We start from the raw sequence: 27157 nt of genomic DNA on the forward strand, positions 1-27157 counted from the left end.
GATGTTTATTAGACACAGACACACATACTCAAAAATAGACTTTATGCAATAATTTTTACCATAGCATCCCACAATCCACAAGGGTACAATTCAATATAAAAATGATGGCTGGTTTATGAGCTCTGGAAGCCCACACGCGTTACTCAACCCAAAGCTCCATTCTCCTGAGATTCCCCACAGCTTGTGCAGGTTTCCACAGTGTCTGCATCAGATGTATTTCTCTTCTGAAAATCAAGCCTTAAAAAAGTAAAAGCATTTAAAATTATCCATCTTAAAAAGGTGTGATATTTCTTGTTGGTTTGGTTGAAGCTATTAAAACAATAAGAGGGGAAATATTTCTTAGTGTCTTAATTTTTGTTGATGGCACTGAAGTGCTTACATGATGGGCATGCAATTAATTACTATAATAATAATGCACCAGTGTATTTATTTGATTAAAAACATACAGTTCTTCTTGGAATCAGTATTTCAAACAGAATTACTATAGTCTTAAATAAAGCTCTACTGTAGTACAATCGTGAAATATGAGAGCCATATAAATTAATTGAAGTCTTAAATTAGCTAGAGGTTTGCAAAATAGTCAGTCTGCATAAAATGGTGGCCTATTTACTTTAAATAGAATATTATTCTTTGTATATATTTATTTTAATAACCTTACTACTTGAATCCATTAGGCATCTGTCACAACTTGATCTTTATTCAGAGCCATTTATTTTCTAAGTATGTAAAGTTACAATTGTGCAACATTTCTGAAAACTTCCTTCCCTCTCTCTCATTGTGTGTGTGTATGAGATAAGAATGATACCTACATGCCAGTACTATGGCAAGGGATACAATGCATAAAATATGGAATATGGCTTTACTTTTAACTGATTGCTATAGAAGCTTGCTGAGCACTTCTCACTATGGTATCTGGGGACTATTCACATAATTAAAACCACATATTTGTTACACATCCAAATCCAACAAGCCACTTTGCTCCTAATTCTCTTACCCTGCAAACAGAGACAGCCAACAAAAGTGCACCATCAAGGAAAGGATAAAGACAAGAGATGTTTGCAGGGTTGTTGCAGCTGTGTTGGTCCCAGGATAGTAATGAAGCAAGGTGGGTGAGGTCATATCTTTTAATTAACCAACTTCTATTGGTGTGGGAGAAAAGAGTTTCAAGATACACAGCGTGTTCTTCGGATCTGCGAAAGTTACTAAGGGCTAAGTCTACATTGGCACTTCATAGCGCTGTAATTTTCTGGGTCAGGGATGTGAACCCTTCCCCGAGTACAGTAAGGTACAGCACTGTAAAGTGCCAGTGTGAACCAGGGTACAGCACCGGGAGCTGCACTCCCAGCAGTGTTAGCTACTCCCCTCAGGGTATGTCCAGGGTATGTCTACACTGCCACCCTAATTCGAACTAGTTCGGCTAATGTAGGCATTTGAACTTGCAAATGAAGCCTGGGATTTAAATATCCCGGGCTTTATTTGCATGTTCCCGGGCGCCGCCATTTTTAAATCCCCCGTAGTTTGAACTCCCTGCCCGCAGCTACACGCAACACGGACTAGGTAGTTCGAATTAAAGCTCCTAATTAGAACTACCATTACTCCTACGTCAGCCAGGCTGCCGCAGCTCTGCCCCCTCTGCCAGGCCAGAACACCGACCCAATCAGGTTGCTGCAGCACAGCCCTGCTGCTGGACCTGCATGCGTAACCACCACCAAGGCAGATTTGAACCTGGGAGCTGTCTCTAGGGTGCCTCTACCCTCTAAAAGGCAGCTGGCTCCCAGCCCATGCTGTAGAGGTCTCTTGATCTTAACTGTTGCAGTGGTCTAGGTGACACTTGCAGTACTCAGTAACCACACTAGGTGTGTGGGTTACACATGCATGGACTGCCCTAGTCCCAGCAGAATTGCCAGGCTGCCCTTGCTCTGCTACCATGGCCCTGCTACCATCCCAGGCTGCTGAGGCCCTGGCCCTGATACCACCAGCCTCGCTGTGCACAGGCTCTTAGCTGCTGGCCTGGATGTTGCTGGACGAGAGAGTTCCAGTTTTGGGAGGTGCACTCTGCATATAGTTGGAAGTTTTTTTCTCCCCTGAAATAGGTTCTTTTAGGGTATTTAGACAGCATATTCCTTGAAAGCAGGAATAAGAAATCCTCCGGAAAAGGGCTTATTTTCCGGAGAATCGCGTCTAGACTGGCGCTTTTCTCTGGCAAAAACCCCGAGCCGGAAAAAAGCGACAGCCATGTAAATGCAAATGCCACGGGGGATATTTAAATCCCTCGTGGATTTGCAATTCCGAAGTGTCTCATCAGCATCCCTTTTCCGGAAAAGGATGCCAATGTAGACACAGCCGGTGTGTTTGGGATGGTTACAGGATCTGTGAAGGCAAGTGTGGGAATCCATGAGTATTTTGAATGTAGCTATCTGTAGAGTTATACTGCTGAAGCTGATCGTGGTGTGTAGGAAGTTGATGTGGGGATGGGAATTCACTGGGCTATTTACTCAGCACTAGCCTAGGAAGTAAACCAGTTAATAAGGCTGAAAAGGTTATTAATTAATTACCTTTTACCAATTAATCAGGTAGACCTAAACCTGAGGGGAATTAGGTGGCTTAAGTAACCTGAACTCATGATGGAGCCCAGCAGAGAAGGAACAGGTAGGGCTAGTATAAAGTCAGGAAGATGGCAGCAGAAAAAGGCATTAGTGAGGGAGCATGTGGCTTCTTTCTGGAAGTTAGAGGGAAGGCAGGAAATAGAGAGATAGGGTAGAAACCCCGGGGATTCAGATCCTGAAGGAAGGGCTTAGCCAGAAGTGTTGAGACAGAGTGGGAAAAGGCTCAGGGGAATGGCAGCGGGGTGGAACACAGTAGACATTGGTTGCTGATCAAAGGGCTCCTAGGCTGGAGAGTAGACTTGGGGTCCCTTACCAGCCACTGGGGAAGAGGCATGGTCTGGGCAGTGAATGCGGTGACTGTCTCAGTTTATGTGGTGAGACACTGATACTCTATAAGGGGAAAAACGCACAGTGACCTGGCTAGAGGGCTATGTAAAAAAAATGGAGCATCCAAGTCACGAAGAGAGAGCACCCTGATTCAGACAGATAGCCAGGCATATAAACAAGTGACAGAAGGGGCCATCAGACCTGGAAGGAGCTAATCCGCAGGTCAGCCAGGAGGAAACATTCCAATGGTGAGTGAACCCTATGACAGAAAGAGAGTGTGGTGGGTGGATGGTGATTGAGGAAGTTGTGGTGGAAATCTGTGAAGGTTAGGTCATCTGCCAAAGGATGAAAATATTAATTTATCTTTGTCTCTCTAAAATCATGAGCAAGACAAAGCTGGTTATTACAGTGATTGGTGGCCTAGAAATATCTAAAATAGATAAAGAAAAGTGGAATCTGAGATAGCTATGTCATAGCCCTTTTCGTAATCATGACCTCAGATTTCTTCAGGGAATTTTATCCAGAAATATCTGAAAATGCTTTATAAAATACTTACTCTCTAGGAATCCATTTCACCTGGTACTAAATTGTATCTGTCTCTGGGATGAAATATGGCAACTATTCCCTTTGATTACTTTCCCAGTCTGAAGCTCTACTTGTCTGATTCTGAAAAGTGTCTTTGAACATCCTGCCTGCCAGGGTATGTGCCTGCTTACATTTTAGCATGAAAGCTGTCTTTTGTTTATTGCTAGAGAGGCTAATGGTGTAGGGACACAGAAATGAGCTTACCTTGCATTCTGCAGAGCTGTCTGCATGGAGTATTCTCTCCCTTCACTTCAGAAGGCGATTATTGTTTATGCAGTCCTGCAGTGAAATTGCTCTAGGAGAACTGATGGTGTACAGAATAATGTCTTGTAATCCTGTGTATGGCTTATTTAATACAGGATGGTGTCTGGCTCAAGGTGTAACAGGGTTATCAAGAATTGGCCATAAAAATCCAGGAGAAACTTTAGAGAATCAACAAGAAGAAAGAAGTTTGAAAGTAAATTAGTCTCATTTACAGTGCTGGCCACCTCCAGAGGGTTCAGCGGAGCGAAAGAGAGCACAGAGATGAGCTGGGCCTGACTGTGAAGAGAGAGAAAAACAACAAATGCTCTGGTAGCACTTTATAGACTAACAAAACATGTAGATACCATGGTATCTACATGTTTTGTTAGTCTATAAAGTGCTACCAGAGCATTTGTTGTTTTTTTCTGTAACAGACTAACTCGGCTACCCCCTGAAGCTCCTGTGAAGAGAGAGAGTGTGCATTCTCTCTCTCTTATTCTCACTGTCTTTACATAGGAGTAGCTTTAAAAAAATAAAGGAAGATCAAGCTGGCAGGCATCGGAGATTGGGGCATATATGAGTATTTTTAATGCAATGGGATAAACTGGCTTCTGGAGGAAAATAGATATATCTTCTTGGATAGAATGGTAGTGTAACCCTCATACCTGCTGGGTGTGGTGCACTGTCCCATCTAGTGGCACTAAGACTACCTACAGAGAGAAAGAACCAGTGTTCTTTACAGCCTTAGCTGAGTGCCAGCTGACTTTATAGCTCAAGCTGTATAGGCTCATGTGCTAAGCTTCAAAGGTCCCAGGACAGGTTCTGCCTGTTGGTGTTACAGTAGCATGTAAGGGAATTCCTAGAACCATGTCTGCAGAAACTCATTGGCTGTGTCTAGACTGCATCCCTTTTACGGAAAAGGGATGCAGATTAGACACATCGCAATTGCAAATGAAGCGGGGATTTAAATCCCCCCCGCTTCATTTGCATAAACATGGCTGCCGCTTTTTTCCGGCTCGGGGCTTTGCCGGAAAAAAGCGCCAGTCTAGATGGGGATCTTTCAGAAAATAAAGCCTTTTCCAAAAGATCCCTTATTCCTTGGAATTCCCTTATTCCTTGGAAAATGCTTTATTTTCTGAAAGATCCCCGTCTAGACCTGCGCTTTTTTCCAGCAAAGCCGAGCCGGAAAAAAGCAACAGCTATGTTTATGCAAATGAAGCGGGGGGGATTTAAATCCCTGCTTCATTTGCAATTGCGATGTGTCTAATTTGCATCCCTTTTAGGGAAAAGGGATGCAGTCTAGACACAGCCATTGTGTTTGTGTATCTTTATTTAGGAAGGATTCATACATGGAACATGGTGAATTTTATATAATTCAAAACTAGACAAAATGGCCAGATCCTGGGCATCAATCTGGTTTTTTAGGCCTGCTCTGTGGAGCAAAGGAGATGGGAAGCTGATATTATACGGCAGCTTAATGTTCACTTTTGGGGGAGAATTTCTGGGTGATAAAAGTTGGCATAGATGACATGGTGCCACCAGTTCCTGCTCCCCCTTAAATACTGTGTGGCAGAGGAGGCAGTCTTGATAAGGCATGTTGTCCCCTAGAAATTTGGGACCAGAACAACTTCAGGTGGCCAGTTACTGCCAGCTCAAACTAGAGAATCTTCGGGGCCCCTATAGCTGAATCAATTCAGTATAAGAAGAATAGAAAGACAGGAAAAAAAAAAAGCTAAGTGTGCCTTTAATTCTTCTTCAGATGCACTGAACACTGGTCAGCATACCTGATGACTGAATCCATGGTATAAAAATAATGGGGATTACTTAAAATTAGCATGTTTTGGTCTTCCCAACTGACAATAATATTTTAAAATGAAGGTTCCAGAAACTGTTATTGCTCATGTAATCAGTGGATGCACTTTGCATGTTCAGCAGCGGGAAATACCTTCTTTTTCATGTACAAAGCTTAATAACAATGTGCTTTGGGTCTGAATGACTTGTTTCAGATTAGGAAAAAACACTCAACAAGAGAACAAAATCAAGCCTTCTTTGAAGGTAGTATAGTGTATTTCTCCCAGCAGACTTTGAGTTTTGGATGGAAGTCTAACAGGCCCTCTATTCAGTGTAGCCATTTATGGCAAAGTTTGTGAGTATGTCACAGAGCTCGCAGAAGTCATGGATTCTATTATATTAGGGCCTCCAGCAGTCTAGTCACCGTGGCAGCAAGTGGCCTTCTGCAGCTCCCCACTCCCCTGACTGTTCAGGGATCCCCAGCAGCTTCCCAGCTCCCATTGGTGGTGGAAACCCAGCTCCCAGTCCTATAGGTCAGTAGGAGACCTAGGGTTGCCAGACATTCAGTTTTTGACCAGAATACCAAGTCAAAAAGGGTCCTTGGCGGCTCCAGTCAGCACTGCTGACATGGATGCTATATGTCTAGTTGGCAGCACAGTGGGGCTCCCTGCCTGCCTTGGATCCACACAGCTCCTAGAAGTAGTGTCATGTTTTGTGGCTCCTAGGCACAGGGGTAGTCAGACTCCCATTGATTGGGAACCATGACCAATGGGAGATGCAGGGATGGTGCCTGTGGATAGGGGCAGAGTGCAGAGCCATCTGGTCATGCTGAGAACTAGAAGCTGTTCACAGGGACATGATCCTGCTTCAAGGAACTGCCTGTAGTAAATGCCTTCCAGAGGCCATGCAATGGACAGGGAGAGTGCTGATCTTCGCACCCCGCAACTAAGGGATTAAACTCAGGTAGCTAGCTGTGTGGCATTATGCCAGCTCTCAAGGGCCGCTCCTCATTCAGCATGATATAATTTTAATATTTGATTTATATAATTTAATTTCTTCTGCAGACATTGCTTGAGTGAAGTAAGAAATATATATTATGACTTAAAGACCCAAGCTACCTCGGGAGTGCTATGTGGGGTGAGATCCCCACAGGGAGCTTTGGGAATCACTGTCCTTCAGACATTCAACTTGCCTTCCAGGGCTTTTCAGAGCATATGGAGTGTTCTTACTGCATCAGCCTGTAGGAAGGTGCAGCATACATTGTGCCCTCCAAAGCTGATCAGGTTCAGATTTTGACACCTGCCCCACAAACTCTAGGATAGTTCAGAACTGAGGTTTTAGTTTAGGCCCAAGTCTGGATTATAAAAAAAAATTGAAGTTAATAGTATTTTGGAAACTGACTCATAATCTCAACACTGGGCTCTTATGTTACCATGTGTGGTTTTTTTTTTTTTTTTTTTTGCCAGTTAAATGGTTACTCCAATGCTGGGTATTGAATTGCCGATTAGAATTCAAAACTTGAACAGATTATTTATTATCATGGATGTAGTGCCTAGTTGCCCCAGCCCCACTGTGTTAGGCACTGGAAAAACACATAACAAAAAGTCAATCCCTTACCATTGTGACCATTTCTTTGTCCTCTCTCAAGTTAAACAGTGCTTTAAGCTCAAGTTAGTTAGCCAGCTGATGGAGAAGGGTTAAAGCTGGAGTGATGCTGATGATTGTGCTAATCATGTTGTGGGGATGCAATAACCTGAGTTATAACCACTCCACATCAGATAATCCAATCACTGTGCTAATCCAGTCACTTGGTGTTGCGAATCAAATCACTCTGTAACTGCTGTGTTGTTCTGCAGTATGTTTGCTCTTAGTCAAGGTAGACTAACCTGTCTGCTAGAGAGAAAAGGACCCAAGAAGTAAGAATAGCTGGAAAACACTTTTTCCTCTCTTATAAGAGGGTGTTTTAAGATAAGGGCAGGAGAAAAGCAATTAAAGCATAAATGAAAAATAAATAAACCATTCTGAAACCACTGCCTTTTCCCAGAGTTGATGGGATCTTGTAAACATTTTGACTGTTCTGTCACCTCTTTCCATATCATATCTTCAGGATTGAAAAGGTAATCTGAGGGTTTTGGCTTGACACTGTAGTTATTGGTGAAAAACATGCTTTCTGTCTCAGTAATGCAGGAAGTTGCTGTGTTACCGGCAGATTGCATCACAAAACAACTAATGTCAAACATTACATCTGGCTATTGTCTTGATAAATTACATGACTCAGTGGTTACTGACCCACATTTTATAATGTGATTTTTATAAGACCTGTCTGACACCCCTAATGGAGACACACTGCTGTTCTAAATATAGTAGTGAGGGATCGTGTATTTGAACTAAATTAAAATATGATGTATCAAAGACTGTAGCATTTGTTACTGAGTACATTGTGTCCACACACATTGGTTTTTCATCTTTTATTGTCTATTATTTCTATGGCACAGGAGTTTTGCATGGCGCTTTAAAATAAAACAGGGTAACAGGTCCTTGACTCATCAATATTACATTACAATTTTTACCCACTCAAGGACAATGAACAAAGTGGGGGACAAAGATGACAGCTACAGAAATCAGATCAAGGTAATGGAATCTTAAAGAATAAGGTTATAAGGTCCAAATTGTGTAATTTTGCACATTATATGTAGTATCAGTATGCTATCTCAAAATGTTTGACATTAAAAGGTTTAATGAAAAATAGCCTCTTGCTTATAGGAATGTGATTTGGAATATATTAGTAGGAGGAGAAAAGTAAAGGAATGAAAATTGGGTTGAAATCAGGTGATATAAGAAGTTTGCTTTGGGGGGGGGAACACAGAACTGAAAACTCCATTTGGGACACATTGATCATTACAAAGCTCAGGGATGTAACCTGACATCTGAGCAAGTGATTGAAAGAGTCCCTTTTAACACAGCTCCTCCAAGTCAGCAGCCCTCATTCACCAGCTTCTACTACCTGGAATTGTACAGAGGCAGATTAACTAATCTGTGGAGCTGGCCCATGAAGATGTCCCAAGATTTAATGTAAGATCCAGCAAAGCATTTGAAAAGTGTGGTGAGCTGGGGAAAATTGTATAGCCAGAGCTGCAAGGATGATAGTTTTATTGTCTTGGTCCATAGCAGTTCACATCACATAGCTAAGGTAGATAGCTGCCTGTATGTAACCTCCAGTGCTAGAGAAATCCTGGACTGAGTCACCACTATAACTGAAATGGTAAATCATGTGTTAGTTCTCGCTGAAGAAACCACCCAGATCAGAGAGAGGCAGAGTAATGTAGGAATGCGCACATAGAGGTTGGCTTAACATACCTGACTTGTGCACCAGCAAACAAGAGAATGTCAGTCTTCAGCCCTGCAACCTAATGAACAGAGCCACAACCACGGGTTGAGGGGAAGGAGGCAGTTGCTCCAGGTCCAGTGATTTTAAAAGGGCCCAGAGCTCCAGGCCTTTTAAATCACCTCTGGAGCCCTGTGCAGCATGATCAGGGTGGTGCTGAAGGCTGGGTGGGAGAGGCATGGCTGCCCCTAGCTCCACTCCTTCTGCCTGAGGCCCCACCCCTTCCAAGAGGCCAAAGCTGAACCTCTTCCTTCCAATTGCCCAGGGCCTAGTGACAATACCTGGAAAGCTACTGGAACAAAGGATTAAACAATCAATTTGAAAGCCTTAGAAGATAAGTAATTGCCAACATGGATTTTTCAAGAAGAAACTGTGGCAAATCAACTTAATTTCTTTCTCTGACTGGAAGATGAGCCTACTGTGAGGTGGGTGCCTGCAGATGTGTTATATCTTGGTGTTTTTTTTTTAAAAGAAAGGCATTTGAGACAGTCCCACCTTCTCATAAACAAACTAGGAAAATGTGGTCTAGATGAAAGTACTGTAAAATAGGTGGAAAAACTGGTTGAAATACCATACTTAAAGAGTAGTTACCAATGATTCACTGTCAAAACAGGAGGACAAAACAGTTCTGGTCCAGTATTATTCAATATGTTCATTAATGACTTGAAAAATGAAGTGGTGAGTATGCTTATAAAATCTGCAGATGAAACCAAGCTGGGAGGGATTGCTAGCACTTTGGCAGTTAAAATTAGAATTCCTAATGACCTTGACAAATTGAAGAATCTGTCAGAAATTAACAAGATTAAATTTAATAAAGACAAATAAAAATATTGCACTTAGGAAGGAAAAATCAAACGTGCAACTACAAAATGGGGAATAATTGGCTAGGCACTGAAAGATCTGGGGCTTATAGTGGCTCACAAATAGAATATGAGTCAACTGTGTAATGTGGTTGCAAAAAAGGCTAATATTCAGGAGCACATTAACCAGAGTATTGTGTGCAAAACACAGGGGATTACTGTCTTGTTCTGGTTGGCACTGTGGACAAATTGGAGAGAGTTGAGAGAGCAGCAAAAATGACAATAAGTTTAGTTAACCTGTTCCAGGAGGAAAGAGTTTAAAAAAAACCAGGGCATATGCATACTTCAGAAAAGAAGGCTGAGGAGGAAACTTCACATTTCTTAAGGGCTGTTATAAAGAAGACAACAATTAATTGTTCTCTGTGTGCTCTGAAGTTATAATAAATAGTGGGTTTAATCTGTAGCAAGGGCTATTTAAGTTAGATATTAGGAAAACCTTTCTGACAATAAGGGTTGCTAAGCACTCGAATAGGCTTCTATGAAGAGTTGTGGAATCCTCATTATTAGAGGTTTTTAAGAACAGGTTTGACAAACGCAAGTCGGAGATCACCTTTGTATATTTGGTTCCACCTTAGCACAGGAGGCTGGTCTAGATGACCTCTTGAGGTTCCATTGGACCCTATATTTCTATGATTCTAGATTTAAAAACTCTCCTTACATAATCAAAGCTTGGTTCTGTTGCCCAGGTGTACGTGTGAACACTTTGCAGGCATATTAGATACTGTATACAAAGTGGACAAATCTATTAAGGATAAAATTAGAGGCAACTTGAAAAAGAATCTTAAATCCTGAACCTAAAATTTTCTTTGCGGGTCCAGTTTTCTGTTGCCTCATACTTGCAATATGGATTTAAATACTACCGATTTAGCAGACCTATAAAAGCACTCAGATATCATGGTGGTGAGAATGATATAAGAGACTAGATCAATTTTTTTTTATCCTAGCAGTATCTTTTCAGGAATGATTACTATTTACAGTGTTAAATTTTAATTCAAATCTTTAAATTTTCTGATAAACTTAATGTTGAATTTTAAGAATCCCTAAACCTTTCTTAAACAAATGAACATTTTGCATCCTATATCATTGTGTAGGAGCTTTGTGTTTATAATTTCTGATGAGCAGGGAAGTGAGATTTTGACTTGGTATCTGTCCAGACATTTGTGATTCCTAATTCAGTGTAAATGAAGTTGGCACCTGCTTACTTATAGCAGCTCTATATTATCTGTAAGATGGGTTTTCACTACTAATACCACCAAACTTCTTAAATGACTTTTAATTTGAGTTTCAATCTGTTTAGGTCAGGTACAGTTACTGTATCTTTACATGCATCCAGCACTATAGTATCTTTAAAGAAAATATTACCCTTTTCACTTATTGCGAGCCTTCCAAAGATCATACAAAGGAGCTAGGCTTCACAGCAGCATTGTGATATAGGGCTTACAATATTGCCCTGTCTTACATCTGACGAAACAGGTGAGCAAAGATTAATAGAGGTCTATGGAAGAGTCAGTATTTAACAGGGTTCAGCTCTCCTGACAGCTAGTACCAGTTGGACACAGCCACAATGCTACAGGTTGAACCTCTCTAGTCTGACACTCTTTGGTCCGGCAACATCCATGGTCCAGCATGATTTTAGTTAGCTAGATGTCCTCTTACCATGGATATGGCCAACTTTTATGTGTTATGTAGCTCTGATTTACCCCTAAATGTCTTCTAAGAGCCCAGAAAGCAGAGAAAATGTTGGTAATGCTGCTAGACCAGGGGTAGTCAATTTTCATGGAGGGGCAACTTAATGAATTTTGGTATGTGGTCACAGGCTGGCTCCAATCCCTGAGGGGGCAGGACCTAAGGCAGAAGGGGTGGGGCTGGAGGATAGCCTCCCCTCAGAGTTGTCTGGGGCTAGGGGCTTTGAATTAAAAACACAGCAAAGGGCTCCCTGCCTTGCTGCTACTGTGTTGCCTGGAAGCCACCCAGAGTTGCTGTGACTATTTAAAGGGTCATGGCTCTGGCTCCTGCCAGAAGTGTCACAAGTAGGAGCTGTGAGCCATTTAAATAGGATTCTGCTGCCTGAGCCACTGCCTGGAAATTCATTGGTATGGGCAGCAGGATATTAATAGAAAGCGGCCATATACAATCCTCAGGCAGGATCAAAGTGTTAGGTTGGCTGGATCGGGCCCCTGGGCCGCATCTTGCCCAGCTCCATACTAGACAATATTGACCTCCTGTGGTTTGGCAAATTCTCTGGTTCAGCACCAGTCAGGTCCTGCGGGTGCCAGACTAGAGAGGTTCAGCCTGTGGTCTCCTTGGACTGAAAGGGATATTAACACTTTCTAACTGGTAACAATGGTACAGAGAAAACATTTGTTTGGCTAACACTTTTGTCACGTCACGATGAAAGAGTAAATGGAACTGGGTACATTTCCAGCAGGAACTGACATTGCTGTAATTCTCTCTTTGTAATATTGCTCTGTCAGTGATGTACAGGCTGATTTGGAAATGGGCATGTGGCTGTGTGCCCCTTTCAATTTTAAATGGAACGGTGCTAAATATGGCTAAACTTAGTAGATGTGGCTCTTATCTGAGCGCACTCTCCAGCACTGTGGAAGATGAAGAATATAATGGTGTGAATCGAAAGCAGAATCTGTGGTGCATTATCAAAACAGAGCACGCTCAGTAGTCTCAATATTGCTTTGACATTCACCTTCAAGTTAGAGTTAAAAGCAGCATCTGCATCACTTTTTTGAAAACTCTTCAGAAGACTTTAAACTCTATCAGACCTGGTCTGATTGCAATCACTTCTCTGCAGTTCCCCAATCATTCACCAAGCCAATTAGCTTTGGCCTTCAGTCTTTCTTCCCAGCTGTGAGCTGAGTGAGGGAGCAGGAGTCCATTTTGAGCTCTGAGACACCACCTGAGTCCTGCAACCAGGTTACAGAAGTGTTCCAAGGGCAAACACATCACAATATCCTTCCATTCATTTCACAATCCCTTTTTCCCCTGAAAACAACTGATCTGTGGGCAGGAAAATCATTTACTCAAGAATAAAGAGTAAAATGTTTTTTCCCCTTCGATAATGTTCCTAGTTCTTTCAATAGGTATTATGTTCTATAATGTGCTGTGTGCACCCATTTTGTCATCGCTTTGGGTCATCCTTGCTCACAATTGGTTATTTACTCAGGGGCTTTTGAAATTATTGAGTTGACACATCTGTCAGACGGCAAAAGCAGAAATGCTAAAAGGTCACTTGGAGAGAAACCAGCTGCTTCAGACAAACCTTTCTGCCTTCAAATAGCACAATCATTACAGCCTAACAGATGGGGCCTCAGCTTTCATTTCTGTTTTTTCTCCTTCTCTTCAGGTATTTAGATACACTACCTCATTGCCAGGTCAACATAGGCCTTCTTGTAATTACCTGCACAATAGGCATCTCACTGCTTAAGAAAAAAACAGCTCCGTTTTCTCTAAATGGGGAATCCATTTCCCCACAGAAATGAATTACAGGATACTTGCCACAAACTTTCCTATTAACAGATTAGTTTTGACAGAAATGAGTACATTTTTATTACTTCTCTTCCAGTCATTACACTATGAAGCATGCGTTTAGTGCTGATCTAGTAGCTCTGAGTGCCATTGAAGGCTTTTGGCAAAGATGGTGATAGGTAGAGGTGAGCAAATAACTCTTAAACAATTTGTTCAATAGATTTGGCTTCTCTTTCTGTTCACTGAACATCTAGGAGACAACTGCTATTTCCTCAGACTTATTCTCTAACCAAATTTCTGGTATATTGTGATTTAACTGAGTATTCAGAATTTGAGTTGTAGTAATTTGTTGTGATAGGTCATAAATCACATGATCCTAAATCAGAGGTTGAAAGTAACATAAAATTACCTACAGGTACTATCCTATTGCAACTCAGGTCCCTGCCAGCTCTTTAAATAGTTACCTGCAGGCTTTTGCTGCAACTCAGACAGTTCTTGCCTGATCTGCATACCAGGGTGCATCTGCTTACTTTCACCTCTGCCCTAAATTACATTGTTTCTGTACATTGACTTGGTGAGCAAATAAGCACTTTTGGCACAAATAATTGTCCTTGGAGTTTGAAGTTCTAAACTGGAAAATATTTGTGCTAATAAATTTGGTTGCTCAGATGTTTGAAAACGAATAGAGAAAAAATGCAAATCATGGAATACTAGAACTGGAAGGAACCTAGAGAGGTCAAGTACAGTCCCCTATGCCAAAAGTGCCAAAGTAAATTAATTTAAAAGTTCAAATTAATTAAAAACACGTAACCAAATTTATGAGAGGTACTTCCTCAAACTCCACTCCCCTTGCCTCATGGTGAAGAATATGGCTGGTGATTTTTAACATGATATTTACAGAGAGGGCTTAGATTGCAAAATACCTTTCAAAGGGCATGACTTAATCTGGAGCCAAATACATGGCCAGCATGAAAGGTGTATATATTTCTGAAGGGATGTGATAAGTGGAATACACCAAAATTATGGTTAAACCCCTTGATTTCGGCCAAGCATGCTTGAAATATCTGGCAATTTTTATGCTGTAGTGAGACGAAAACCCTGCTAGAACTCTAGTTCATTGGCTATTTGAGAGTCTGTGTGAATACAGAGTCAAACAATGAATACCCTATAAACAGAGATAAGAAAAATCTTTTCAATGGAAATGTATACAACTTTGTCAATGCAAGCTGCTGTAAGAAGTTTAATGCACACTTCAGAAGGGGACTGATTACATGCACGATGGGGAAGAAATGCCAGGAATTCAAAAGTTAGCATGGACACTCTGGCCTTTGTAGCCATTTCTTGTGACCTGAATGCAGTGCGAGACACATTGCATCACTGTTATTTTTATACTAACTGAGCATAATAGGCTGAGTTTAGGACGTGAATCTTAGTTTTGAATTTTTTCATTCGTCATTTTGTGTCTCTACTATTAGTAACTGCTGAAGCCTGATCAGGTCATGACTATCCCATTAAAATGCAGCTGGGCAAGATCCTAGCTTTTTTTCTTCAGGTGCTCAATGAAGTAACAGGCATAGAGAACTAGTAGGCTTGTGCAGGGGGCAAACAATTTATGCTCTGTGAATGTGAGAGGAGAGCTTTAGTGCACTAAATACTCTTGGTGAAATTCTGATGCCACTGAATGAAGTCAATGGGAGTTTTGTCATAGACTTAGATGGGACCAGAATTTCAGCCTTAAGTGGAAGTGTTGGGGATATGTGGTCTTGTTGAGTTTCAGCTAGTATCGCTCATAAAAGGTAGGGAGGTGCTGGGGCAGTTTAATGCTGCACTCTGCACATTGGACTCTTGTACTTCCTGGCTGTTGAAGGCCAGTTGGAGGCAGAGAGTTCATTTCTGGTCCAGATAGTCAGTGTTTCCCTTTGAGGCAGAGCTCTAGTAGATTTTTAAGAACTTTTTGAGACTCATGCTCAGAAAACCATCTCTTGATGTTGGTAATTTGTAGGTTGTGGCACAGCAACTCTGACAGTTTCTTAATTCTCCAGATTTCCTTGGTATGATTATAGACCTAGGCACAGGGTAGAAACTGCATTGGTAGCACTAATAGATAAAGTGTCCATGCTGACTCTTTGAGGTCACACATCTGCTGTTGTATTTTGTTGGGTCACTTCTGGCTCCAGCAGGAGTAGCACAGAACTGCTTTTGAATCCCTGTTTATATCTTTTTGAGAACTGGTATCTGTACATCATGGTTCCTCTGTCCCAAGTGGTGTTGGGGTGAGAACCACATAGGTTGATAGTGTTGCCTCTCTTATTCAGTGGCGCTATTTCAGATTTTATTCAGGAGAGGGCAACTTAGGCTCAGGGGCCACTTAGACTGTAAGGAGAGTAGTTTCCTGCTCTTCCACAGTCATCCAAGGGCATAGTTCCTATAGGACTCCATTTAGTTTCTCACTGTATAGTGTGGAATTGTTTCCAGTGGTAAGGGTCCTGACAAATGACGTGGGTTTCTGGTTTCCATGTGACATAGGGGTAGACTGGTGATGACAATGGTGAGAGGCTCAGATTATGGGACAGAAAAACCTGTTACCACACAGTGAAGCTGCCTCAGGGTCTTTTGGGGTCCTGTCCCCTTTACTATTGACCTCCCTTTTCAGGAGGCTACAGGATCTGGCCTCTGTCTCCAGTGTTCATGAGCTCCTGTCTCCCCCACTCCTGCTTCTTCTTCTCCTGCCTTCGGTCATTCAATGTTAGTTTCCCTCTGCCAAGGTTGGGGCTGAGCTCTCGCACGGTAGTAGTGAGACGCACATATCAGTCCTAAAATTAACACATGGCGTGATGCACAGGGATGGGAAAGGATCCAGCTGACATCCCTAAATGGTGCCCATGCACATGTTCAATGTTTTCACGAAACTGCTAGAAGGGCTATGGAAGACAAGGGCTGCAGAGTTTTCAATATGCTGGTGACACACGATTCCACGTCTCCAGCATGTGTGACTGTAACAGTGGCATGATTAACCTGTCTTTCATGATCTTGGGGCCTGCATGAGCAATAGTTGGCTGAGATTCATTCCACAGAAGACTAAGATAATATTGGTAGGGCTAGGGGAAGCAGATGGACGAATTGACAGATGTGCCTTTTAAAGGGGTGTCACAGCTGTTCTTGTGCATGCTTCCTTAAAACTTATGCATGCACTGAATTGCACAGCCACCAACAGACTTGTAACGAGTTTCACCCAGATAGTGCTCATTTAGGCATTGGGTAATTCTGAGTTATTGGCCTGAATCAGGCACAGGTCTATACAACTGACTGGAAGATGTTATCAGCCAAAGATTCTTCTATGACCTGTGAGAAACAAGTTTGTGGTGCTTATTGTCAGCTGGGATGCAATTCCATTTTTACATATTGAACATATTCTCAAGACATCTTTAGTGAACACAAGTCAAGAACTTCATGTTATATTTCCTGTGTACAGTGTTCCACAGATCAGTGTCCCCTTAACAATTTGCTGGGCATTGGTTAGATATTACTGATTCACAGGGGTAAAGAGTACCACCAAATCACTTCCTTTCATAGGAGACCTTGTTAGTAAATTTTGGCCAAGCTCAGTATTGTGTTAGCTATAAGTTCTGATAAAATCACAAGGCAGTGTGAGATGATTACAAATTGGAACTTAAAACCATTAGGAAACCTGACAATCAGGCGATCACATGAGGGAGAAAAATGTAGGATGAAAAATACTGTATTCAACAAGTAGTCTTGTGGCATCTTCTGCTAGCCTCAGCTGGCTTCCTTTTTTATAACATCTAAAATAAAAAAGATAAATATATAAAATTTGTCACCTACCTTGAATCCTAAATGATTATGAAGTGAAGAAGTAACATTATTAGCATCCATCGTTAAATCCACTGTCAGACTTGTCACCTTGACACTTTAATGATTCTTAAGTTGTCCTTGTAAAAGCTTGATGCCATGGCAACGAGTCAAACATAGGGCCTTGGTACTGCTGAACTTCTCCTAAATCAGGCATAATTGACATCTCTGTATTTTAATAAATTAAAAGTTATTCAACTGGAATGATTTTATATTGTACAATATTAAGTCATTAAATTTGCTGTTCTGTTACTTTTGTGATACAATTCCTGAGTGTGTTTATTAACACAGAAAATTTTATTTGGTTCTCTTGTGTTTAAAGTAGGATCTATATAGGGGCTGGAAGGTGCAGTGAATTAATGCATAGACTGTTGCCCTCTGACACACAGATTCAGTTTCTAGTTAGGCTAGTCAAATGCATTATAGGCAAGGAGTGAGCTAATTAAATTAAACTGATAAAGTTATCCAAACATGTACAGAAGCGGGGATCTTATTTATGTGACGTCTTCCCTAGCCTACCTTTTATTGATTCTCTCCCTTCCTCTGATTCATATTTTACATTCTAAATTGTAAGTTCATTGGGGAGTGACTTCATCTGTTTGCTGCTGAGGTATCAAATACATCTTTGGGTATCACTGTATTCTATCAAGTGTGGGTGAAAAGAAAAGTTAGCACGTGATGCACAGTGGAAGTACCCCTGGCCAGCATTGAAAGTAGTTCCTGAGAAGTGCAAGAAACTTTCTGAAATAACAACTTATATGCTGCTTAGCATGAGCTGAAGACCAGATTTGTGAGTGCTATAGATGCTTCTTAAGCATCTATAAGGGAGCTGTGCTTAGCCTTCATCATTCTGAGGGCAGTCAGGTGGGTACATCAAGGGTCACTGAGTAGCTGTTCAGCCTCTCTGCAAGGTAGATCCACAGACCCTGTTATGCATCCCCATCCCTAGCATCTCCTCCACACAGAAATCTCAGTGGCTAATGCAACACATGTAGAAGCACTTATGGTAGGAGGGGTGGGGAGTCAGAGGACACGGAGTGAGTAGGATCATTCTATAGGGCTGCTGCCCCTTTGGAATCCTGAGGGTTGAACAGCTGGCTTGCTTTCTGAGTGGGCCTCAATCCGCACAGGTGAGCCTCATTTCCTAATCAGTCATCCCAGCCCTTCCACCCCTGGCAGGCTACGCTGGGAAATCAAAGCAGGGGCACTACACCGAATGAGCATGAGGTGGCCTGGCGAGGAGCTTGGGATGTGTAAGAATCACTTGAGATCAGGGATGGAGCCTCGGTAGCAGGGAGAGCAATGAGTAAAGACACTTCCTTTCCAAAGGCTGAAGGTCAGCACAATCTGGGAGAGGGCTGCTCCCTCATGCAAGATGCAGATTTAGAACGGGACACTTCTTTTATTGTGAAACCAGAGACTGAGCAGCAGCCAGTGCTCTGTGACAACAGTCTGTTCTGGCATCATCTAGCAACAATGCAAAGCATTTTTGTATCAGGGTTGAAAATGGGCACTGCAGATGCCCTTTTTGTTCAGTCCTCCTAAAATATACAGCACTGTAAAATCATGAGAGAAACCTCTGTGTGTAAATAAATAAAGCTAAAAAAAACCCTGCCACGAGGGCAGGGGACTGGACTTGATGATCTCTTGAGGTCCCTTCCAGTTCTAGTGTTCTATGATTCAGAGACCCTGATAAATAGGCAAGTGTGGATGGTAAGGACTGCAGGGGGCTATGTTACCTCTCTTGCTCTCCAGCTGTGTGGAAGTCTTTGGCCTGACAGGCTTCCATCATTCTCTTCCCTTCCAGCTCCATTCCATTATGTGAGTTCAAAGTCACGCATTGGAAAAGGCCTAGTAACTAATTATAAAACATGGCAAGTAGGACCCAGATTACCATTTGGAAACAGTGAGCAATATAAATGCAAAGACAATTGCTGTGTATCCAAACTAATCCCATCTATTTTGTCCTCTGTGGTGAGCAACACCAGCTGCAGCAAACAGGCTTTGACTTCATTGCCTTTACACTGTAAAAGGTTTATCACACTATCTGTATAGTATTTTCTGACAATGGACTGCCTGAACTGAATACCAAATGTTGGGTAGGCAACTTAATAAGCATACGAAAAATTGTGCCTGGGAATGCTATCCATAATAGTTTGAACAGGACAATTTCTACACTCCTTTCCCGTTTCTGTTTGTTTGTTTTTCTTTAAGGATTTATTTTTAAATTTTACTGAACTTTCAAGGTGGATCTTGCCTGTCATTGAGTTAAAATGCAGTTGAGCGGGACTTTGTTCCATCACTGGGACTCAAAAGTGGGGAGGCTAGCAATAAGATTTAATTAATTTATTAATGTTTTTGATAGGATTTGCTTAAAATGTGTTTTTTTTTTTTGCTTGGAAAGACAGTATACAAGTGACAAAAGAGGGTTTTATATTTTGTCTTTCTCTTTCCATATATTTGTTCTGTAGCTTCCAATTGGGTTGCATAGAGATCGCCAAAGGCAGGGCTGGACTTGCAGGATGTTTTTTACTGCTGATGATACACAGGGTAGAAATAACACAGCTTGACTGAGTACAGGTTGAATTTGAAGAGCTGTCAGTTAGAAACACAACATATGTATAAACTAAACACATTTTACAAGGAATTACATATGTAAAGCACAATGTACGTGGAGAGCCAAGGGTTTCATTTTGATTAAATTACATTTTAAGATAGAACTGCATTTTAAGTAAATATGGACAGATTGTGACCCATGCCTCCATCTCTTTTGTGCCACTTTGGCAGTGCAAAAGGGATAGAGAGCTGTCCTAGCATGGCAGCTGGAGTTCCCTGTTGATGAGGAATCTCCAGTTGTCCTGCTGGGAGCTGAACCAGTATCCAGCTGAGTCCAGAATTGGAGAGGAGAAAGGAGGCACCATACTTGAGGATAAGGCCATTAGAATTCATTCACCACCACACCACCTGACTCACCATTCTGCCTTGTAGAGAAAGCATATAAGATTCATTAGCCTGCTCTTATTAAATCAAGTGGAAGCTTTGCCAGGGAGTTCAACTGGAGCAGAATCAGCCTAAAAGCTTGCTCCATTGTCAGAAGTGCTAGGGGACTATTGTCAGAGTCCATAGAATGCCACGGTTCCCCAAGTCCAAGTTCTGTGACTGGAAATGCTGATTCCTTTGGCACAATTTTTGTTTTCCATGGTGCTACAGTGATTGTGATATTCTAGGAAAAGTTTGTATTAAGGTGTACAGCAAGTGGCATTTTTATAAAAGACCAATTTTTAAATCTGTTTAACAGTAAACAGATTTTATGAAGAATATGTATATGGGGGTCATGTCCCTTCAAATTCAATAATAAATGTCAGCTTAATATACTCCGGGATGTGTAGGTGCTCAGTGTACCCAAGGAAGGCCATTTAAGTACCTACTTAGGTTTAACTATGTGTTTCAAAGCTATTAGGGTCTAAGGCCTAATAATGAAAAAATGATGGTAGTAAAGTTAAGCATGCACATAAGTATTTGCAGGACCAGGGCCCAACTGCATAATCTGTTTGTAACCATTCTTCTCCATTTCTTTCCCTTGTTTGTAACTCTCATGGTTTGCCTTCTATTAGGTAGTAACCTGTTCAGAAGCTTCACAATTGTGAAATATTATCATTATTAATATTCCAGTCCCTGATGTTCTCTTCTCTCCACTCCCCAGAAGCCCAGTTACATAAACTAATATATTAAACTATTACATGAAATAAATTGAAAACTATTTAAAAATCCTAAAGAATTTTATGCTTGTATTTTAATTAGAGCTAGTCAACATTTTTGGTGTGTGTGTGTGTGTGTGTGTGTGTGTGTGTGTGTGTGTGTGTGTGATGATAAGCTTTTTCAAAAATGTAACTTTCCAGGAAAATTGTGGACTATTATTTGAAATCTTCAATTTTTTACTAAATTTTGTATTTTTGTTAATGAATTTTTTGCTTATCATTTTTGGAATAATTGTTTTTTTTTATTTAACGAAAAATGTTATTTCATACTGAAAATCAGATTTTAGTAAATACAAACATTTTTGAAGTGCTGTCAGGAAAAATATCACAAAAAGTCATACAAAATAGAAACTCTGAGAAATGGAAACGTTTCAATTCTTTGAAATATTTCATTAAATCATACATATTTTGAATTCAATGTGGCACCTTAGTCACGTGGCACCTTAGAGTCAAACAAATATATATAAGTATCCTGAGCTTTTGTGGGCAAAACCCACTTCTTTGGATGAACTTGTGTGGAGAAAAAAGGGGGGACCCTCACAATTTATAACAGAAAAAGAAGGGAGAGGGGGGGAAAAAAAGTAACTGTCATTCGTAGTGCTAGTGCTAATGAGGCTAGTTGAATGAACTGGAAGGCTCCCATATTTAGATTTTGATGTAAATGGGGCTGTTGAATGTATGGAAAGCTGGTTTTATAATGGGCCATCTAGTTCAAGTCTTTGTTCAAGCCCTAAGAAACAGCATCAAATTTGCATATGAAGGTCAATTCTGAACATGAAGAATGTAGTTGGCTTGTGAAATTCCTTTTTAGAAGAATGGCTACTCTTAAATCCACTGAGTGCCTAGGCAAGTTAAAATGAAGGGGAACATCAAAATTATGTGATGTCTTTAAACTGTTCATTGGAGAGAGGCAGTATATTTTTTTCATACACTTCAGTAAGGACCTGCCTGGTGGTGATCTTTGTACCTTTTGTATAATTGCAAAAATGCAATATATATCTATACAATTAAAAAATATGTATACACGTTAGGGATATTAAATTTTGATTAATTAACTAATCGAATAGTTGATGGGATTTACACTATTTGTTTAGTTGATAAGGACTAGTGCCTTTGAAATGAACAAGAGCCCCAGTAGGGGCACTTGTGCATTTCAAAGATTGAAATGCTGTGTGGAGCCCAGGGCCAATGGGGAATCCCCCGCTGGCCCCAGGCTCCATGCCGTGCTTCCTCTTTGAAATGTACAAGTGCCCCAGCCCTGCTGGATATCTTGTACATTTCAAAGTGGAAGTGTCAACATGGACCCTGGGGTTAGCAGGGGACTCCCTGCTGGCCCCAGGCTTCACACAGCATTTCATGTTGAAATTATGGCGAGCTGGAGAACTTCTTACTCTGACTCCTGTAACCCTCATTTTACAAGGAGTAAGGGAAGTCAGAGGAAGAGTGTTCTACCTCGGACCACCTGCTGTGTAGACAGCGCCAAAAGCCAAAATAAGCTATTTCGACTTAAGCTACACGAGTGATGTAGCTCAAGTTGTGTAGCTTATTTTGGCTCAAGCCCTGCTGTATAGACATGCCCTAAGAGTGCCCCAATGGATATGTAAAGTGTTTTATTCATATGAGTTATATTTACCTATTTCGCATTGTGCTGACAGAAGGACTTGTTAGGACAGCTGAAACCATTCAAGTTTTTACAAGTAGCAGAGCTCAAAGCATTACTTTTAAAAGAAACACTTTAAAAAAGAGATCAATTCTTCCCTTGAAAAGTGACCACAGAACCCCTTGCCCTTTTTAGTCAAGGTCTTGGAGGATATTCACATAAAATTTTAATTTTTCCCTAATGAAAGAGTAGTGATGTAAAGAATTGGTTATGTAAGAATAACCTATTTCACTAGGAGGATGATGAAGGACTGGAATGGGGTAGTGAAGGAGGTAGTGGAATTTCCATCCTTAGAGGTTTTTAAGACCAGGCTTGACAGAAAGCCCTGTCTGGGATGGTTTAATTGGGGTTGGTCCTGCTTTGAGCTGGGAGTTGGACTAGATGACTTCCTGAGGTCTCTTCCAACCCTAATCTTGTATGATTCTTTTTCTGTAATAAAAGACATGGTGAGGAAGTGATAGTTTTGGAAATTATTTGCTTTGCAACCAAATTGGGTCTCTTCCAGAAGGGTGCTTGGGGTGGAGCTGGGGCAGCTGGCCCTCAGCACTATGTAGACTACACTTCCCTGGGTATGGCTAGACTGTGGGGTTTTTTCAGGATACCAGAGGTATCCCAAAAATACTCTGCTGTGTCCAGGGAACGCGTTTGCTCTTCTTCTTCTTTTTTTTTTTTCTTCTGGAAAACCAAACACGGTCGTTTGGAAGCCCTTGTATTCCTCGTTCCACGAGGAAGAAGGGGGCTTTCAAAAGAGGGCTTTTTTCCAACAAAAATATCGGAAAAAGAAAAGTAAAATGCAAAGCGCATTTTGCGTATCTTTTTCCGATAGATTCTCGCAGTCTAGCTTTACTCCCCTCCCCATTTGTCTAGTGCTGTCCAGAGTGCACTGCCTGGGGTTGTACAGAGCTCCCATGAGGCTCCAGTGGCAATTTAAAGAGATGACAGCTCTGGCCATCATTGCTGCCACAGCAGTTGCCCTCTTAGGCCCTTAGATGAGTGGGGAGCTGGTTTTGTGTCACCAGGTCTGTGATCTGACATTTTTTTTGAGGCTGCCATCTCGTACTCCAGACCCTTCCATTGACCTTTATTTATTTACGTTCAGTCTTTAGCTGTTATAGTTGCAGAGAGAACCTTAACAATGTGAAATGAGTAACCCGGTGCCGGGGTGTTGGAAATGTTAGCTCAGAGAGACACAAACTGCTCCATTCCCTAGGTATCTCAGATGCCAGTACATGCCTACACTGTTTACTATTTTACTGCTCATGAAAGTAAAGAGGGGAGGACGCAGATCTGCATAGTCTATTGTAAGTGGTGTTTCATTTTGATGCCATGACTGGTTGGGTAATAGAAAGGGGAACCATCATTTTGTTTCTGTCTGAGCTTTGGACATCCCACCCCCAAATAGTGAAGGTGGGGGGGAGCTCTAGGACAGGGGTTCTCAACCTTTTCCTTTCTGAACCCTCTTACCCCCCCCTCCCCCGCAAATGCTGTAAAAAAAAAAAAAAAACCACAGGACAACTGTGCCACAACAGTGTTTTTTCTGTATGTAAAATCTCAGGCCATCACAAGGGGGTAGCAAGCAAAGCAGTCGCCTGGAGCCATATTCCACAGAATTCCTCACAAATCAACATTGCTCAGGTTTTGGCCCCAGCCCCTGATGTGGGGCTTCAGATTTCTGGGTCCCAGTTAACCTGTTTGTGCCCCCATGGGGGCCCTGGATCTCTGGTTCTAGGGTACATTTAAGTCCTTGCAATGAGGGATTCAAAGCTCCTGACTGGCTAGTCCCACTGCAATAGCAGCAGAAACCAGGCATGTGCTGTGTGAGAGGACTGGCAGCTTCATCCCCACTTCTGAAGTCTGCTGCTCCTTCCTCTGCTGGATGCTGTGTGCTGACTTGACAGAAGCAGACATCACTTCATTGGTTACACTGGGTTCATATTTTCAAGCATTTCTTCGCAGGGGAACCAACTGCCTCCACGGTCCCCTGGGCAAAGTGGGCGGGGCCTACCTCTGCTTTCCCAGAAGGGATGGTGTTAGAGGAGAAACAGGCAACCCAGGAGCAGATGGGGTAAAAGGAACTGCTTTATTGCCCACACACATTTACCTTGGACATTCAACACAATGTCCGAGTGGCAACAACCTGGTGCCGATTACATCCTTTTATGTGTTTTAGTATGTTAATTCACATGTCTATCACTACTTTTCCTAAAGCCTTATTTAGTAATGTTAACTCCCATAAAATGAATATTAATAAGCAATTAATGAATACAATGATACCCGCCCCGAATTACTATTTACAGAATTTCTAATTAAATCAACACACTCCTGTGCTACAAACTAACAGGTTACAGAGATTACAAGGAATTTGACCTTGAAGATATCTTGATTGGCTCTGGATAACATAAGCAAGAGACATAACGAAATATAGCAACTCCATACTTACCTGGTTTCCTAGGCTACAGAACAGAGAGCGAGCATGTTTATACATCAAAGGATAATACTGGTCTCAACTGGACCCTTAATCTACCTTCCCAAACTACAAAACAAAAGGAAAAAGCATGTTTACAGGGTAATGCTGTGGCTGACCTCTGAACAACTAATGTAGAGCCATTTCAGACCTATTAATTTTTACATATCCCAACAGATGGGGGCAAGCAGCAGCTAGTCCTCCACTCTGCCTGGAGTGTTGTGCCCCCTCTCACAGAACCACCTGGAGCACAATCTAAAGAGCCACCGCTGTTGCCACTGTAGCAGCAGTGGTGGTGGGGAGCCCTTGGTCCCTTTGAATCACTGGGCCCTAGAGCAACTGGTCCTTCCCCTCCCCGCCCCATCAGCAAGCCTGTTATTTTGTAACCATGAGGGCTAGACTAGGGGTCACCAAATGAAATCAACAAGCAGCAGGTTAAAAACAAACAAAAGGAAGTTTTTCTTCACTTAGCGCACAGTGAACCTTTGGAACTCCTTGCTAGAGGATGCAATGAAGGCTGGGACTTTAACAGGGTTCAAAAAAGAGCTAGATAGATTCATCGAGATTAGGTCCATCAATGGTGCTTAGCCATCATGGGTAGGAATGGTGTCCCTAGCCTCCGTTTGTCTGTAAATGGGTGACAGGAGAGGGATCACGTGAGGATTACCTGTTGTGTTCCCGTCCACTAGAGCATTTGGTATTGGCCACAATCGGCAGACAGGATACTGGGCTAGATGCACCATTGGTCTGACCCAGTATGGACCTTCTTATGTTCTAGACACAATTTCTAAAAAAGGAGCATAGAGATTCTGATGTCAGACCCTGGAAGCCATTGGCTTGGTAACATAGCTGCTGTTGTGCCCTATGCCTTAACCTCACCGAGAACCGAAGCATTAACCAAATCTCACTGAGAAGGAAGGAATGGACCACTAGGAGCTGTGACTGGTCAATGTGCATTGTGTTGTACCATGTGCCTGAGTCACAGATGATGGAAGTCTGTTACACTAAAGAGCATTATTAGCACACACACAATAGAATTCTCTGGTGCATGTAGCTTGTGGCTGTTATGATTTAGTTTTGCTGTACTGCACTCAGGCAAAGTGGCTAGCTCTTTAGCTCAAACTGTAGAAACCTACCCCTTTAGTAGTGGAAATCCTGGCTCAATCCTTGATGTTGGTCAGTGTGGGGTCTGTTGCCAACCGAGTGCCTAACTTTTTGGGGAAGATTTCCACAGTCTGCTACAAGTGAAACCAACATGTGGGGTATGGTTTATGGGCCATCCTTGGATGAGTGTCACCACTGCTTTTTCCAGTTAGAGTCGTGACTTGTGATCTGGTGGCACATCTCTTGGCTACGTCTAGACTTGCATGATTTTCTGGAAATGCTTTTAATGGAAAAGTTTTCTGTTAAAAGCATTTTCGGAAAAGAGCTTCTAGATTGGCACGGACGCTTTTCCGCAAAAGCACTTTTTGTGGAAAAGTGTCCGTGGCCAATCTAGACGCGCTTTTGCACAAAAAGCCCTGATTGCCATTTTCGCGATTGGGGCTTTTTTGCGCAAAACAAATCTGAGCGCTCTACACTGGCCCTTTTGTGCAAAAGTTTTGCACAAAAGGGACTTTTGCCCGAACAGGAGCAGCATAGTATTTCAGCATAGTATTTCCACTGATTTCTTACAGTAGGAAGTCAGTGCTTTTGCGGAAATTCAAGCGACCAGTGTAGACAGCTGGCAAGTTTTTCCGGAAAAGCGTCTGATTTTCCGGAAAAACTGGCCAGTCTAGACACAGCCCTTGTGTATTGTAAGGATAATAAAGTAGCCGCACTGAATATATTTTACACCGAACAGCACTTTCTAATGCATATACCTGGTGTTTAATTTGTCGGTGTATGGCATTCTTAAAATAGAGAGATTGATGTATTATGCACAGAGAAAACATGCACAGAGAAAACATACACATACATACACCGCTACCTCCTTCAGAGGAATTATCTATGCTTTCTTGCCATATTCCATAATCTAGGCTAAAAGTATTTAATTTTTGGGGGTGCTTTTTCGTATGGAAACTCAACACCTACAACTATCTACAGACCAGTTAGAATTACTAGTTGATGGTCTGTCCAGGAAAAGATA

General features: G+C 41.8%; 2 long non-coding RNA genes across 3 annotated transcripts in view; one reads left to right on the forward strand and one right to left on the reverse strand.

The window, feature by feature from the left end:
• On the reverse strand, positions 1-25984 carry LOC112545136 (uncharacterized). The gene is made up of 4 exons (XR_003088566.2): positions 25909-25984; positions 25006-25098; positions 17121-17291; positions 1-237 (listed from the first exon to the last, which is right to left on the reverse strand). It is a non-coding gene; the product is annotated as an uncharacterized LOC112545136 (long non-coding RNA).
• The window catches only part of LOC112545137 (uncharacterized), a 70504-nt gene continuing 52306 nt past the window's right edge, over positions 8960-27157 (forward strand). The window contains exon 1 of one of the 2 annotated variants that reach the window (XR_012900913.1): positions 8960-9362. This is a non-coding gene — a long non-coding RNA (uncharacterized LOC112545137). The remainder of the gene's footprint in view (positions 9363-27157) is intronic. The other variant, XR_012900912.1, reaches the window with a different exon arrangement.

The sequence above is a fragment of the Pelodiscus sinensis genome, chromosome 2 (genome assembly GCF_049634645.1).
Source record: "Pelodiscus sinensis isolate JC-2024 chromosome 2, ASM4963464v1, whole genome shotgun sequence".
Classification (NCBI taxonomy): domain Eukaryota; kingdom Metazoa; phylum Chordata; order Testudines; family Trionychidae; genus Pelodiscus; species Pelodiscus sinensis.